The following is a 17,690-nucleotide window of genomic DNA, read 5'->3' on the forward strand; positions in this document are numbered from 1 at the left end:
AGACAAAGCCTTATATTGTTAAATTTGATTAAGATCAGTGGTTACTAAAGTGTTAACAGTTCATTATTTACTTAAGGATGAGACTCCAGATATGGCAGCATGTATTATGTGATTGGGTGATACTATTAGTTGGGTGACTGCTATACTGCAGGTAATTCCAGGTGGATACTTGTTATACATGAGCTTCAGGGCCTGCTCTAGGCACCAGCAAATCAATCATGTGCTTGGGGCGGCACATTTCCAGAGGTGGTATTTTCAGGTAAGCAGCCACCTTAGGCATTGCCCGGCCCCACCCCGCCGATTTTAAAGAGCAACGGGAGATGCCACTACCCGCTGTGCAGCGCTGGCACCATGTGCGCCCAGAGCCTGCTGGCCGCCCTCTGCCTCCTGCTGCTGCCTGGCTCCGCTGCCTACTTCAGGTCAGCCCTGCCCACAGGGGGCCAGGGCGGGTTCGCAGGGGGATGGCCCCGGTGCAGGAAGTGCAGTCTCCCTTCTGGCCAGGGCCATGATGGCTGCAGTGGGGCCAGGCACCACTGGGGCCCCTGTCCCCTGGGCATGGCCATGCAGACTGCGCTGGACAAGGGCCTGCAGGCGCTGGAGAAGCTGTAGGTACTGTATGAAATAATACAATTAATTTCTAATGGAGTGCATAATGAAATTTTATCAGATTTGAAACATGCCAAATATTACTCAATTATAGTGGATTGTATTCAAGATCTGAGCAAAACCGAGCAAATGTCAATAGTTTTATGATTTGTGAAAATTAATGAAAGTGCAGAAGTGAAAATTTGTGAACACGTTCTAGAATTTACATCAGTGAATGAAACTACTGGGAAAGCCCTCACAGATGTAATTCTACAGAGACTGGAACACTATGGAATACCTTTAGAAAATATGCACAGTCAAGGGTATGAGAACGGCTCAAACATGCGAGGACGACATGCAGGTGTACAGCAAAGAATATTGAATTTAAATAATCGAGCTTTTTTCATTCCTTGCCATGTGCATTTGCTCAATCTGGTAGTCAGGGATGTTGCCAAATCATCTAAAGATGCCGTTTCATATTTTACCACTGTACAAACAAGTTACAACTTTTTTAGTGCTTCCACACCATTGGGCAGTCTTGAAGAAGCATCTTGAACAAAAACTCACATTTAAACCTCTAAGTCAAACTAGATGGGAAAGCAGGATAGACGCTATTAGACCATTCCGATATTTATCAGGAGAGATTTATGATGCATTATTCAAAATAAGCCAGGACTTGTCGTATGATCCTTCATTTCAACATGAAGCTGAAACACTGGCTCAGAAAATGATTCAGTTTCAATTTTCATTTTGCACAGTGATTTGGCATAATATTCTAAATCAAATTAATTTGGCCAGCAAAGTTATACAGAAAATAACCATAGACATATCTGAGCCAAAGACGATTTTGAATAAAACCCTGGAATATTTAAAAAAATACCGTTCTGATGAAGGATTTGAAGAGACTGTCAAAGAAGCAACAACAATAACAGAAGATCTTGATTTTGAACCAACGTTTGCACCTCAACAATTCATTTGTTCTCGAAAAAAACAAGACAGTTGTGTTATGAGGCTCATGATGATCCTAGTCTCGATCCAAAAGAAAGGTTTAAAGTTGAATGTTTCTATTGTATTTTGGATGTAGCTATAACTTCCATTGAAGAAAGATTTGATCAATTGCATGGTCTTTGTGAAACTTTTGAATTTTATACGATATTGAAAATATTAAAAATCAGTTTTCTAAAGAAGACTTCATGAAGCACTGCCAGGACCTACATTTAGCATTCAGTAGTAATAATGCTACTGACACTGATGGAGTAGAATTGTATGATGAATTAATAGCTTTGTCTGAGCTAATAAGTCCTAAAACTTCTCCTCTAAAAGTATTAGAATTTATAGCAAGAAATGATTTTTTCACTCCAAACACTGCTATACCATTATGCATTTTTTAAATATTACTAGTATCGGTGGCTTCTGGTGAGCACAGTTTCTCAAAACGGAAATTACTAAAAAAATTATTTGAGGTCCACCATGTCTCAAAATCGTTTGTCAGGACTCTCATTAATTTCAATTGAAAGTACACTATAAAAAATTAGATTTTACAGAATTATTAAAAGGCTACACAAGTATAAAAACCAGAAAAAATCAGTTCATATAAATTCTTTTAATTTTGAGATACTGGGCACACCAGAAGACACTAACATTTTTCATTACAGTATATAGTTGAACCCAAATTGTTTGTAATTGTAATTTTGTTAAAATTAAATGAGAACACTAGTAGGAAATTGTTTTATTTCACTAACTACACATTTTCTGTTTTCATTTTTTTTATTTTAAACAGTAAAAACAAAATAAAACAAAACAAAACAAAACATTGCAAAGTGCAAACATGTGTAAAAGCCAACAAAAAAAGGGGGGGGGCAACATTTTTTTTGCTTCGGACGGCAAAAAATGTAGAGCCAGCCTTCATGAGCTTAGGGCGGATAAACAAGGACGATGTGTTTCCAGATGGTCCTGAAAGACGCTACAATTCTTGAAATTCTTTTGAGAGTATAGGAGGATTTTTAATAGTCTTTTAAAGTCTCTTCCTAATGCCCATCAGTTAATTGCCTGCTCATGTCCAGAAGCATGAAGGTTCATATCCCTTAGAAAGCATGAATTACTGCCTTTTATATCCAAAATATGTACTCTGAACATGTTGATACCAAGTACGATAGTGGGCCTTTGATTTAATTCTATTAGCCATTCACACAGCTTTGCTAGGTACCTCTGAAGTTCCTCAAATTCTTCTCCAAATATGATTAACTTCAGTAATTTTGTATCACCTGCAATGTTTGCCATCTCACTGTTCACCTACATTCCAGAACACTAATCAATGGGCACACAAGATGAATTAATATCTCATCTTCTAGTGGATGCTTGGTTATTGGTAGCCTCACTGGAAAAAGAAAAATAGCCTACCCATTGAGGAATGGTTAAAAATATGAGAGGTTAAATATGGAAAAATTAATACACCAACTACATACTCAGCAAAATAGACAGACCATAGATAGATACTTAGCTAAAGGATTGTAATTTTTTCAGTACTCAAAGCACATTCCTCCGCAGAAAAAACAAACAAACAAACAATCCAGCACACCTGTCCATTTTTTTAAATATGCACACTTACTAGACATGCTTGGTCTGTTAAATGTATATAGAGAGATTTCACTCAAATTAATAAAGTCTCTAGAAACGATGGATGTAGTAATGATGCTCAATTTTTAATATGGTAATTCCCTGTTAAATAGAAAGACCTGATGACTATATTTTTGTATAATGTCTCTAACACAAAAGCTAACCACTGCAATTATTGTTTTGTTTCTGATATTTTCATGGCAAGAATTTGAAAACTTGTTAAAACTTCTTAACTACATAGATTTTATGTAAAGAAAAGAAAAATTGAATAAATACATTAAGCACTGGTTGTAATGCAAGCTTGGAACACCTGATAGTTAACTTTTTGCCACGATGAAAAACTGATCAATTCATCCTACTCTTTGATTTCTGTCTCTAAGGTAATTTCTTGAATAAATTTAGCTTTATTTTAGTTTTCACAACAAAAGAAAATAATGTATAGTTAAGCACCTACACTTCCCAATTCACCTTTGAAATTCTGTCCCTATTTTTGCTGACATCTATTAAAGTCTGGCTTCTGAGGCCAGATAACTTTAGTGCTACTGATTACTTACTCGCCTGAAGAGTGTGATCTCCTTGTAGCACAGTGCCCTCTAGCTTTTCTCTTTAGGGTTGTTCAGCAAAATTGAACAGTTCGTGTCTTAAGAAATATTTCCCTGTGGCCAATCTTCTTAAATGGACTGTGGTCACAAAGGTCTGACATATATGCCCAAAATGAAGGGTTTGATGTTTCTTCATATCATGAATAAACTACAGAAAGAGCCTAAGGAAAAGGAAACTAGTTCTTCCTTCATCATTCTGCCCAGTGTGTTGCTATGGAGACAAAGGTTTATTCTCTTTGGAGCACAGGAGCCGTCCCCTACAACGTGAAGATCTGGAGATCCAAATGGCCCCCCTTCGAACATCTTTGGGGAGACCTTGTTCCTCTGTTATAGTGCTGAACCCCAGTATTAGCTAACCCTCACTTATTAGAGACACTGCTACTGCACTGGGACAGTACTGCCAGGTAATCTTTGCCCCCAAAAAGGCTTCTTTTAAAAGTGATCCGCGTCCCAAAAGGGGTTTCATTGAAGAGATTGAGCAAATCTTCCTACAAGGCAAGAGAAAGTGAGGACCATCATGAGCTAACAGATACCCCTCACTGCAATGCTCCTATGGGCTTTAGGGGGATCTGTCTGTATGTACCCCAGTTGCCCAGATACTTGAAAGATGGAAGTTGAACCAAACTGTCACCAAGCAAACCTACAATATCCCCCTAGAACAGTGGTCTCCAACCTTTTTACGCCCAAGATCACTTTTTAAGTCTCAGAACAGGTGAAGATCTACCGCCCCACCCCTTCCTTGAAGCCCCACCCCTTCCTTGAAGCCCCGCCCTCTCTGTTCTCCTGTCCATCACTTGCTATCCCCAGCCCTTATACACTCTGTTAAACAGTTTTATTTAAATTATGCAATATATAAAATTAAAATCACGTTTATAATTATGAATAAATGGTCCATTTTTAATTCATGCTATTTAAAAGTCAAATGAAGCATTTACAATTATACATTTTGTTCTCTGCTATTTTGTAAATCTAAAATCAAGTATTGATAATTATATATTTTTTCTTCCAATAACAAAGTCTCAGTGTGACACCTGTGATTGAACAGTATCTGCCAGTGTCTTGAAGTCTGGGTTGTAGTCTGAGATTGCTAGTCGTATATAGTCCATCAGATGGGCATCTGTGATCCTGCGCTCAGCCTGGGAAGCTTGCTCCAGCACAGCTGGAGCTAGACGCAGCCTCCATGGGCTGAGCACAGGGCAGCCGGGCTGGAGGGAAGAGAAGTGGCTGCCCGGACAGCTGGCCATGGCACTCAGCCAGGGTGCACCAAGTTCCACGTGGGCAGGCGCAGAGGAGAAGCCGCCGATCAGCTGGAGCATGGGGCAGCCTCTTTCAGCTGAAAGCCACAGTCAGCTGGCTGGGGTATTTCAGCCCTCCCGACCTCCCAGCTCCCACCATTCCTCACAGCTACTCACCAGTGTTGTTGCTCGGTGAGTAGCTGCTCCTCAAATAAGGAAATCTAACGTAAATGTACTGTGCATGTGCGCAGTTCAGAGAGGGCTCAAGAGCTACTCTTAGAGCCCCTGAGATCTACCGGTAGATCGTGATCTACTGGTTGGTGACCACAGCCCCCGAATAAGCCTGCCAAAATGGGAACTCTTTTTGTGTAATGAGTTTCTACATTTTCAGCAAGAGCCCGAAATACATTTAGAACAACTGGTGGTCAACAGAAATGGTCTTTGCCTCTCATTAGTCTTTGCAACATGTCCAAGACCTGCCTATTTTTGCATGCACAATAGCAAATCCAGTCCTTTTGATGAAGCCCATTGCAAGCCTGGGCTTGTCTTACCCTCCCCCAGAAGCTCCCTTAGGCCAAAAACCAAACAATATTCATTTTATCCTCGGATTGTACTCTCTTCATTCATCTGGCTGCTCCTACTGCCATGGAAAGAAATTTCCTGCTGTATCTCATTGCAGAACAGGATCCATTCCCCACACAGTATGAATATAATTTGCCAGGTTTCAGGCCTCAATTGCCAACAGATTTAATTTGAAACTGCCAGATTTCCCTTAGATTTCTACTAGTCACTTCATGTTTTAAAGAAGAACTGCAAAACTTATCTGGGATTTTAAACATTTCCCTGCCCCAGATAAGGATGTAAAATTCCATTTAAAATGTTAACCAGTTAAACTATATATTTAAGAGATTAATCAGTCTGCCATATCATGCCGTGGCTGTGGGCCACTGAAATAGCCCCCCACCCACACTGGTCGGGGACTACTCCACCCTTCTGGGCCCACCACACTGAGCTGTTCCTGGGAAGGGTGATGTTTATCAGGTAACCAAAACTGACCATGCTATTCCAATCTTATGGCACTAGTTCTGAAATGTATCCAAGTTAATGGTCTCATAGCAAAATGAACTTCCTCATATTGCACAGAGATCACTATTTACAATAGCTAAATAAATATACTAACGCGTGCTCTAAAATATGCACTAAATGGGAAAATTGTTATTCTGAAAACCATAACTTCTACTGCCTCTCTGTATTTAAACCTATGCCGTCAATGTTACATTCACATACGTTTTTTGCATTTAATGTATTTCTTTTTCTATTTGCTGGTTGATAGATTTGTGAGAAAATAAGGAGAAAGGTTGCTCTTCAGGGCTGGATGAATAAGGCTGAAATATTATTACAGGTTGGATCTCCCTGGTCTGGTACCCACAAGACCTGAGCGGTCCCGAAGCAGGCAGTTTGCAGGACCAGAGAAGGTCAAGGCTCTCCTCTAAAGCTGGCCCCTCTGGGACATCAGATCCAGCCACTGGGCTCTGCTCCTGGCCAGGGCTGCACTCCTTGCTATGTCGGGCCAGCTGCCACCAGCCCTGGGTGGTGCTGCTCCCAGCCACCAGTCTGACAGGGGCTCCCAGCCACTGGACCTGCTGCTGCTGGCCAGGGCTTTGTTCATGACTCTGGCTGCCCTCACTCCCAGCCAGGCTCTCTGGTCCAGCACTATCCATGGTCCTGCTGGACCACAGATGTTGCCAGACACGAGAATGCCAGATTTCAGAAGTTCAACCTGTATGGCTCCCATATATTTGAAAGAGTTTGTGCATCTGTGTGTCTGTCTGTCCATCTGCAAATCTGTTTGTTTTAGGGATGTAAAAGAGTAGCCAAATACTGTAGTTGGCTATCTGATAAGCCTAGGCTTATTGGGTAGTTGAGTCGACTACTCGCATTTCTCCCCACCCTTGCTGCCTCAGAGGCAGCTCATGGGTGTGTGTGTGGGGGGGGGGAGAGCGGGAAGCAGGAGCTGGGGCTAGAGGTAGCTGGCTTAAAAACCAGTTCACCCCAGCACCATCTCCAGGTAGCCCTTCCTACATTTAAAAGGCAGAGCCACAGCGGGGGACCCAGTGCAAACCAGGACTGCTTCAGTCGCTGTGTCTCTGCCTTTTAAATGTAGGTGTCTGGCTCCTACTACATTTAAACTGCAGAGCCACAGTGGGGGTAGTGAGTGCCACCCCATCAACTAGTCAATTAGCTGATGATCCACAATTTAACCTCCCTAGTTTGTTCAAGAAATCCTCCTAAATTGTAAGAGCTAGGACCACCAAATTCAGTATGCAGCTTCCTCTTATCATAACTTAAAGCAAGGTCAGGGTTTGGTTGTGCCAGGGCAATGGGATATTCCTGGAATGTGACTGTTTCTCAAATGGAAAGGGAGGGGTGTGATAGCTGGGACAGCAAGCATGGGGTAGTTTTACTCCTGAATGATCACAAGGGCAGGAAGCATGCCAACCCTGGGGAGCAGCCACTGGCCAGCAGCATGGTCAGGCTCTGTTACCCCAGCCTTCCTGGGGAGCAGCTGCCAGCCAGGCTGCATGACCTCTGCCACCCTGAGACAGCCATGGGGAGTGCAAGTGAGTGGCACCCACCTCCAATACCCTAGACCTCTGCCCTGTGCCCCTCCTCGCCCCCAAACCTGACTCCTGCACCTCCAATATCCAACCTTCTCTCCTGAGCCCCCCACATCCCCAAGACCCTGCCCTGACTCATGCACCCCCTCACATTCTCAGACTCTTGCCCCAAAGTACCCGAGCAATGCATGTGAGATATATATGTATATATATTTTATATATACACACACACATATCAGCAGATGAAAGCAACAGAATCAGAAAAAAGATTCATTTTAATGTCTTCATCTTATTGTCCTTGAGATCCAGGGGAGTGCTGCTGTCACCTTCCATAGGAATAGGCTCATGCCCTGAATTAATCTCTTTTGAAAGATTCCATAGCAAATCTCCTTAATATAAAGTGCACTGTCAGGAGTCCATGGTATTATACAAGTGTAACTTAAAGAAGTATTGTCTGACCTTTATTTCCTGATACCTGTTACCTGCTCTGCATCCTGGGAACAAAGGCCTTTATCCTCTGCCACATCAGGAATCTTGGTACCTACTGTTACATCTCAGCAGTTGTTCACAAAAAGACAAAACTTAATTCAGCTAGCATAATATCTTAGGGAATGTCTAGACTACATGGCTCCATCGAAGGAGCCACGTAAACTAGTTTACTAGACATAGTCAATGAAGTGGGGATTTAAATAATTCCCGCTTCAATAAAATAAAAATGGCCACCGCGCTGTGCCGACAATCAGCTGATCCAGCAAAGCACGGCAGTCTAGACGTGGATCGGTCGACAAGGGAAGCCTTTGTCCACCGCTCCCTTAAGCCCCGTGAAACGTGGTTTACAGGAGCAGTCAACAAAGGCTTTCCTTGTTGACCAACCCGCGCCTAGACTGTCGCTCTGTGCCAGATCAGCTGATTGTCAGCACAGTGCGGTGGCCATTTTTATTTTAATGAAGCGGGGATTATTTAAATCCCCACTTCATTGACTATGTCGGGTAAACTAGTTTACGTGGCTCCGTCGATGGAGGCATGTAGTCTAGACATACTCTTGGGGCATAATGTTGAGCATGTTTAGAACAAGTTGTGGACCTGAGGAGTCAGGGCAGGCCGTGGCCCACCCACTTTGTATCCAGGCTCACCAGCCAGGAAGCAAGGCCGGGGCTTATTCAGTATCACCCTAGTTCTCCAGCTGGGAAGTGGTATCAGGGCTTATCCCACTCTGCTCTAGCGCTCTAATTGGGGAGCAGAGTCAGGGCTTACCCCCCTATCCCAACTGTCCCTCTCCCTCCCCCCATTCTTGCCCACCCACCCTAAGTTGGGGTCCATCCAGATGGGCCCCTATGGCTATACACTGGCTCAGAAGTGAATTTTTATCAATTTATTTGTATTCTTCAAATCCAAAACCCAGCAGGTGGTCAGAAGTCTTTAAAAGGGACTATTCACATGCACAGTCTGGAGGGTTTGTGTTCATTTCACTTGTTCAGGAAGGAAAAGTAGTCTCAAAGGGCTGACATTTGTCATTTTCCATGTACATTCAATAACTCAGAAACAGCAGAGACAGTTTTTCCTCAAAGCTTTCAAAAAATTATTCACCTCTGGGCTGAGACAAAGCATTGACAGCTTTGCGCATTTTGTTGTATGTTCTGAGCACATGAGAACAGAAGGTTACAATGAAAGTTCTGACATTCCAACTATTCTTCTTTTGTACGGTTTGGGTAGATAGTAACAATTACATTACTGTAACTATGATGGTTGCTACAGAGTAGCAGGTATAACATAAGAAAATCTGAGCACAAAATAACATAGATAATAATCCAAGAAACAAAAGAAAATCATCTGTCTCTCTAGTCAGCTCACCGGCATCCTGCAATGTTGAGTTTTAGTGTCACTCTCCTGTTTCTATTAATAACACATGACAGTTATCACATATCACAAAGCGCCAAAAAAAGATCTGCTGCTGCAGAATTTTGCAGGGAAAGCTTTCATATCCTCACCATATACGGTACTCATATAGCTGTTCAGACTGTATATTATATCAGCTGATATTATGTCAGCTCTATTATCCTCCGTGTATCACAGAAACTGCTACACCACCTGGCCTTAAATTGGTACAAAACATCTGGGTGCTACAGAGTGCTGTCAACAGCCTTTTAATCTTCTGCAAGAATCAACACAATGGAAGAAGGCCCCATTAAGCAATACCCAACCTGTACCATTACATGGTAGTATTTCTGCCTACCCACTGTCACATTTCATCAATCACTGCTCTCTGCGGGAATGCAATAACACAGATTGGAAAATACCCATTTACAGGTAGGTAGGGGAGGTGTCAGAGTGGAGGAAAGAGAGGGCAGTTTTGCTCATGGGAGGAGTTAGCAGATGTGTTTTGCTCTGTCTACTATATACAACCCAGTCCAGTTCATAAATAGAAGATGCTCACTGGCTATGGCAATGCATAATAATTATTTGCAGCTGCTACCGGTTGATTATGAGAGTCCCTCCCACAGTACAAGGGGAGAAACTTGTTCAAAGAGTCACCTCAAACGTGCCCAGTACCTAATTAAAATATGCAAACCTTGGCAGACAACCAGTGGGGCCTGACTAGTATTTCAGTTCCTGCAAGACCTTCTCCTTCCTATCATGCTTTTACAAATTATGTATTACTAGCAGATTTCCCTGGGCATTGCTCAGGTCCTTAACCCAATTTCTTTTCAAACAAAAAGAAAATGTACATGCTTTATTTAAATGATTGTATTTTTAAAAAATACAGTGTTATTTTTATGAAGTTAATTTTTATTTCAGATTTCTTAAAAGAAGGGATTGTTAAAATTTTTCCATTTAATTGTTTTAGTAATTTTTAAAAAAATGAGAATTCCATCAAACATATTTTTTCTTCATTCCTATAAACTCTTATCATTCACTATGTTTTAATGAAAAAGAGCTATACTCATTTTGGTTTCCAATAACAATTTCCTCTAGTTTTCATATATTAAGCATTGATTTAGCAAAGCCAAAAATAGAGCACTGCTCCAAATTTCTCTGTTTTGTATAATTTCTTTTAGGTGTATTGAGAAGCTATCCTGTTGCAGGTTCATTTTGTTTTTCTGGCTGATCTTGGTTCAGTCTCTTTAGGCGTTTTCTCAGTTATGTCAGTTTTGAGGGCTGTACTTGATTTGATGATTCTGTCTCTTTTCTGTTTGTTTTTATGAGATGCCATTCCAGGCACATCCCATTTTCCTGGCACAACCAAACCCTTAGGCTATGTCTACACTCATGGCTTCTTGCGTGAGAAATATGCAAATGAGGCTAAGAGTGGCATATCGCTGAGCCTCATTTGCATACCTAATGAGCCACCATTTTGCAGAAGAGGCTCTTGAGCCAGAAGGAGCTGTCTACACTGCCCCATCTTGCGTAAGAAAAACCCTCTTGCACAATGCCGTTATTCCTGAAAATAATTGGCAGTGTAGGCAGCTCCTTCTGGTGCAAGAGCCTCTTCTGCAAAAATGGTGGCTCATTAGGTATGCAAATGAGGCTCGGCGATATGCCACGCTTAGCCTCATTTGCATATTTCTCACGCAAGAAGCTGCGAGTGTAGACATAGCCTTACAGTGCTTTACGTTATGATAAGAGGAAGCTGTACGCTGAATTTGGTGGTCCTAACTCTTACTGTTTAGGAAGAGTTCTTGATCAAACAGACAAACTTTCTAAAATATATAGTAGATTAACCATACAACACAAAACTAAAGCAGGCAATTTACAGAAGCCAACACACCGACATGGAAGGGCTCCTAGACAGACCAGACAAAAAGATGCAACAGAAATCAAAGCGATGAACTGTGATGTCCACTCTGAATGGAGAAGAAAGTTTACAGGAGCATGAAGAGGTATTTTAAGGAAAGATGGGAAGGAGAGGGATGAAACATGATGTCCAAGGAGAGGAAGGGGAGTTCCAGTAAGAGAGCTGCAGAGAAGACGGCCCAGAGAAAAGAGTGGGAGAAGGAAATAAAGGGGTTATCTGATTCTATGGCTGAGGTGGAGCAGAAGAAGAGCATGGTGTGAACTGTCATCATGCTGCTAGATAAATTCTGGCTCCCACCAACATTATTTCTCATTAATACATTATTAAATTCACAGTTTTACTGCTTTAAGAGTGGCATTCGGGCTCCACCTCATAATGACCTTCAGAAAAGATCAGGATTAAGGATTACTGAGTTTCTTCCTTTGTGACAATTGAATTGATACTGCAGACCTGCTCTATAATGAGTGGGTCCTATGGCAGGTAGGGACCTTAAGATTGCCAGAAGCCAAGTGTGAGCAGGCACTTTTCCAAAGCTGCTCCACAAAACACAGATCTGGGGTTTGGCTTCATTTACAAAAAAGCAAAAAATAATAAAACGGCAGAACTTTCTTCAGCTGCTCCTAGAGATTTTCCCTCGGGAACCACTCAGCTGACACACCAGATTCTCCTTTCCCTGGAGAAACATTCCCACCCCCTCCATATCCAAATGGGGAAATAAGTCACCTTCCTCACTGAGTCACCAGAACCCGCTTAACTATTTCCTGGACTAATGAACACTTTCTAGCAATGGGAAGCAAACATTGCCAGTCAGTTACACTGACTCCTCATAAAACAAAGTGGTCTCAGTGCATCCATTTGCCACTATTTCAAAGGCTGCATTTTCTTACTGTATCTGTTAACCCCTGTAAGAGGGTGTGTCCACTTTTACAGGATGTTCCTTGGTACCATAAAAACACCTATGTTGGTAATTCATCCTTTCACGCTGACAGTAATGCCATTCATGGTTCTTATCCCCTAGTATTTTTTCTGTAAGAGCTGTTTGTATTTCTCATTCCGCCTAAGGAAAACAGAATTTTTTCTTTGTGATGAAGAATAAGGCCTTGTGTACACACGGAGTTCAGGTTGAACTTAACCACAATTTTCTAAACAGTGAGTCCACCCCACCAAGCCCATTCCATCAACTTCAAGGACCGTTAAAGTTGACTTCAGTCCTCTTGCTTTTCACAAGGAATAATGATGCATTTGACCTTCAATGGTCAACTTTAGGGTAGTGCAGATGCAGCACTAGGAAAGTTGACATTCTTAGCCTCCAGAAGGTGTCCCACAGTGCCCCAATGTGACCACTCTGGCTAAGACTTTCAACTCTACTGCTCTCCAGGCGGACAAGAAAATCCCCAGGAAATTTTGAATTTCTTTTCCTGTGTGGTCAGGGTGGTAAGCAGACCTCAGAGTAGGCAACACATCTCAGCAGCACACCTGCCCATCAGGGTTCCCTGTAAAGTGCATGGGCATACACCAAGAATTTCATTCCCGACCACGACCTCAGCAGAGCAGTACAGCTGCAGCCTCTGCTTCTTCCAGGTGTGGGGCTGCATGGGGGGTGACTGCCCACCCCAGGAGCAGCTGGGCAACCACCACACAGCCTGAGTGGCGGCTGCCAGAACTTGAGCCTGGGCCGCGGTAAAAATAGAACTGTAGCCTGGCTCTAGTCATGGCATACGGGGCAGCCGCCCACCACGTGGCCCAGCCCCTGGAAGCAGCTGGGGCAATGGCTGCATGATGGCTGCTGGAGCTGGGATTGAGGTACTAAAAATAGCACTGTGGCCCCAGTGTGAGTCCCGGCTCACAGGGTGTGCTGCCTGTGTGGTGAGACAGGAGCTGGGCCATGGTGCAACTGCTCCTGGGCTGGGGCCACAGTACTAAAAATAGCACTGTGGCCTTGGCTCCAACCCCAGCACACAGGGCAGCTGTCCACCATGCTGCCCCACCCAGCAGGTGCAGGTGTCAGGAAGGCAGAAGGTGAGGGAAAGGGCAGAGGGATAACTAAGAGGAAGATGGGGGTGAGGAGAGGAAGGGGCTTGTGCTGAGGGGAGAGGAGGGGCCAGAGCAGGAGAAGAAAAGGGAAGGCACCGAGGGGAAAGATGGAGGAGACAAATGTCAGTGGGCCAAGAGGAGACAGGGGAAAGGGCAGGATGAGTGGGGATGGGGGGGAATGGGAATGTGTCAGTGGGGGTTGGTGAGGAGAGGGGACAGGGCGATGCTGGAAGAGGAAGAGGAAAGGGGAGGAGTGGGTGCCAGGAGAAGAGGGGTTGAAAGAAGGGGTGGGCATGAGGAAGGTAGGGGTTGGAGCAAGTAATGTGTGAGGGCACAGAGGGGTGTGAGGAGAACTGAGGCAGAGGGTGGTGAGAAGGAGGGCAGATGTTGGGAGGGTAGGAGTAGTGAGGGAAGGGGGAGGCACCAGGATGGTGCAGGGGGTAAGGGAAGGTGCAGGTGCCAGGTGAATTGTGGGGGGTGAAGCAGAAGAGCAGACATGGGGAGGGGAGAGGGGATGGGCAACAGATCAGAGGAGAGCAGCAGGGCAGGTGGGTAAAGAGAGGTGTTAGGAGAGGATAGGGGAGCTACAGGAGGGATGGGCACGGAGTGGGGAGGGAAGGGCAGGTGCAGGTCAAGTCCCAGGAGGGCTGAGGGCAGCAAGAAGGGCAGAAGCCAGGACATCAGAGGAGGGTGAGGACTGGGAGGGGGAGGGAGGGGCAGCAGCAGGCACCAGGGATGCAGATGGGGTGAGGAGAGGGTGGGAGATATGTCAGCAGAGGGGAAAAGGGAGAGGTTTATAACCTGGGTGCCACAGTGGCACATGTCCAAACAAGTGCACATGGCTTCAATATTGGTGCACAAGACAAAACTCACTCTGCCCAAAGATGGAAAATCTTAAGGGAACACTGCTGCCATAAATCTCCAGGGGTGCAAAGAGCTCCAGCCTGGAGCACGCAGGAGATCCTGGGCCTCACTGCTGTGTGTGGGGAGAGGAATCAGTTCAGGCAGAGCTATGAAGCAGAGAAAGAAACACTGGTATCTATGCCCAGATCACACAGGGCAAGGGGGAGAAAGGATACGCCAGGTATACCCAGCAGTGCCACATGAGAATGAAGGTGCTCAGGCAGGTGTATCAGAAGACGAAGGAGGCAAATGGATGGTCTGGGTCATCACCACAGACAAGCTGCTTCTATGAGCCACTGCATGGGATTCCAGTGGGGGACCAACTAGTTTCCCAGTCCAGTCCATGGATTCCTCCCATCGCACTGCTCGGGCAGCCTTGGGCCGCAGTGTGGATGAGGAAGAGGAGAAGGAGAATGGTCAGCAGGCAAGCAGAGCATCTAATCTTACTGACAGCCAGGACCTTTTTATAACTCTGGAGACAATCCCCTCCTCCCAGGACATCTCGTTGCTGGGCCCTCATGACAGGTGACTTCTGCTGAGTTTACATTTTTAATCATGCTAAGGCAATTAGGTATCTTCTGTGGTAGCCACTCTGTCTACTCAGCGGGGGCTCCCCAAAACCATTTGTTAAAGTGTCAGGAGACATCTGCATAAAGCTCTCATAGTGGTACCCTTTCATCCTCCTCACAAGATTTCTGGGGAAGCTGCCTTATTCCGTCCACATGCTGGTGGGACACCTTCCCACGCCAATCCAGAAGTAAATGGCCTGGCATCATTGCAGCACAAAGCACATCTGCATAAGGTCCAAGTTTCTGGCCACATTCAGCACAGGCTCCTAATTAATCTGTGATTTGGAGAAGTCTGAAATCGTGCCAGGCCACCTGGATGAAGCGGGGGAAGCTATTAACTGATACCACAGCAGTACACCTCCATTTGCTCATCCCCAATAAGGCATTGTCTGAGACCCTGTCCTGCTGCCATGCCCAGACACTCTCCCGCTTCCACCCACAGCTCCTTGGTATCCTCACGAGCCCCTGCCCTTCTGCCACACACAGACCCCTTCCTTCTCCCACTCAGATGGCTCCTCTGGGAAGGGAAGGTTGCACTCTCCCAACACACAGGAGGTGCTGAACACATGGTCACTTCATGAGCCCCTGCGCTGTCCTGCCACCACGCCCAGACACTCTTCTGCCTCTAGGCTTCTGTGGGAAGGGAAAGTTGCATTCTACCAGCAAAGGCAGGGGTGCTAAAAACACGGGCACCATGTGAGCCCCCGTCTTGTTCTGCTGCCACATGATTGTGCCTCCCCCTTTACAAATGCAGATGCTTGCCTAGCTGTGGGAGCTGCTATTTGTAGGCACTGTGACACAACTGCTTTCAAAGCAGAAGCAAAAGCGCAAGCCCCGACCTGTCCCTTACCATGCCTGCCACCAAACCGAGCCTAGCTGCTCCCTTCAAATCTCTTTGTGGTGTACCTGCTGCATAGTGGGTGCTTTAAAGCATAACTGTGCCCTACTACATAACACATCTCTATTGTCTTGGATGGATCCTCCTTTATGCTAAGAGATTGGGTGTCTTTCCTGTGAAGTCTGCCCTTCACTTTTCATTACAGCGGGTGCAACATTGAGCCTGCTGCACGATCCTCTGGGTCTGGCTCCTCCCGCTGTTTAGCTACCACCTATCTGAAAACATAGTAGGGATGACATATTCCATGAGCAAATGCAGTGCAGCTAGATGCACGGGTTCCCCCTCTGGCCCATGCTGACCCGCATTCTCTCCTCACCAAGTTTCATAACCTCCTCTACCAGGGGCTCTAGAATGCATGGGGAAGGGTAGAAGTCAAGAGGAGCCTCATACTCAACTGCCAGGGATATGTCCTGGAACAAAAGGCTGTCCTTCTCACACCTGTCTGATTGCTGAACAGGGAAATTGTAATACCCCACTTTCCCTTTGCTCCCCTCCCCTGCCCCAAAGCGCCCACCTTGAACTCCTTTTCTGCCCCTGCTACCTTGTGTTCCCTAAATAAGAACACGTGACTTCTCAACAGTATCTTTATTGCTTGTGTTGCATGGGGAAGGGGGGAAGAGTTTACAAGAGGTACAGGCCAGCACACTTATTGGAGGGGGCACCTCATTAGCAATAGACCTGACTCTCATATTACTGTCTGGCCATTCACAAAGCTATTTTTCTAAACCTCTCTGATATGTAGTGCCCTTCGATGTGCTCTCCTTATTGCCCTGGTGTCTGGCTACTCATAATTAGTGGCTAAGCACTCTGCCTCAGCCCCCCACACCTTGGCACAAAACTTTCCCCCTTAATTTCACAGATATTATGGAGCGCACAGCAACAACAATGGGAGTGTTGCTTTTTCTGAGGTCTAACTTAGTCAATAAACTGCAAACCCGTCCCTTTAAATGCCCCAAAGCACATTTTACCAGCATTCTGCACTTGCTCAGCCTGTAGCTGAACTGCTCCTTACTGTGGTCCAGGCTGCCTGTGTGAGGCTTCATAAGCCATGGGAGCAAGGGGTAGGCTGGTTCTCCAAGAATCACTATTGGCATTTCAAAGCCTCCAGCAGTAATTTTCCGGGCTGGGAAGACATTTCCATCTTGCAAGTTTTCTGAAGAGACTGGAGCTCTGAAAAATGTGCGCGTCATGTACCTTTCCCAGGCATCCTGCATTGATGGCTGTGGAATAGCTCTGGTGATCCACCAGCACCTGCAATACCATCAAGAAGTACCCCTGCCAGTTTATACACTCTGTGGCGAGGTGGTCAGGTGCCAAGAAGGGATGTGTGTACCACCTCTCTCTCCACCACAGTGAAGGAACCCCATCACTATATCCTGCAGATTTGCCCAGATTTTCCCAGGCAATCAGTACCCTTCTGCTACCCTTCATAGCAGAAGGGTATTGATTGCCTTGGCTACTTGGATCACAGCAATCCCCATTATAGATTTCCCCACCCCAAATAGATTTCCAATTGACCAGTAGCTGTCTGGCATTGCAAGCTTCCAGAGGAAATGCCACTCACTTCTCAACTGTCGGAATGGGTCTCATTCTGTTACTGCTGCGCTTCAAGGTGAGGAAAAGCCATTCGCAAACTTCCATGAAAGTGACCGTATGGTGCCATGGGACAAGCACAGATGGGTGGGATTGTATAGTTATGCCGGTATGGGGCCCTCAGCAGTGACTGCATGAGGCCTACACTTAGACTTTTTCTAAAGAAGTCCCTTCTAAAAAAACAGGGAAGGCCTCAAGGCTGTGGATGATGGCTCCACCTCATAAAGTTATAGGCTTCAAGGAA

Source organism: Pelodiscus sinensis, chromosome 9 (genome assembly GCF_049634645.1).
Source record: "Pelodiscus sinensis isolate JC-2024 chromosome 9, ASM4963464v1, whole genome shotgun sequence".
Taxonomy (NCBI): Eukaryota; Metazoa; Chordata; order Testudines; family Trionychidae; genus Pelodiscus; species Pelodiscus sinensis.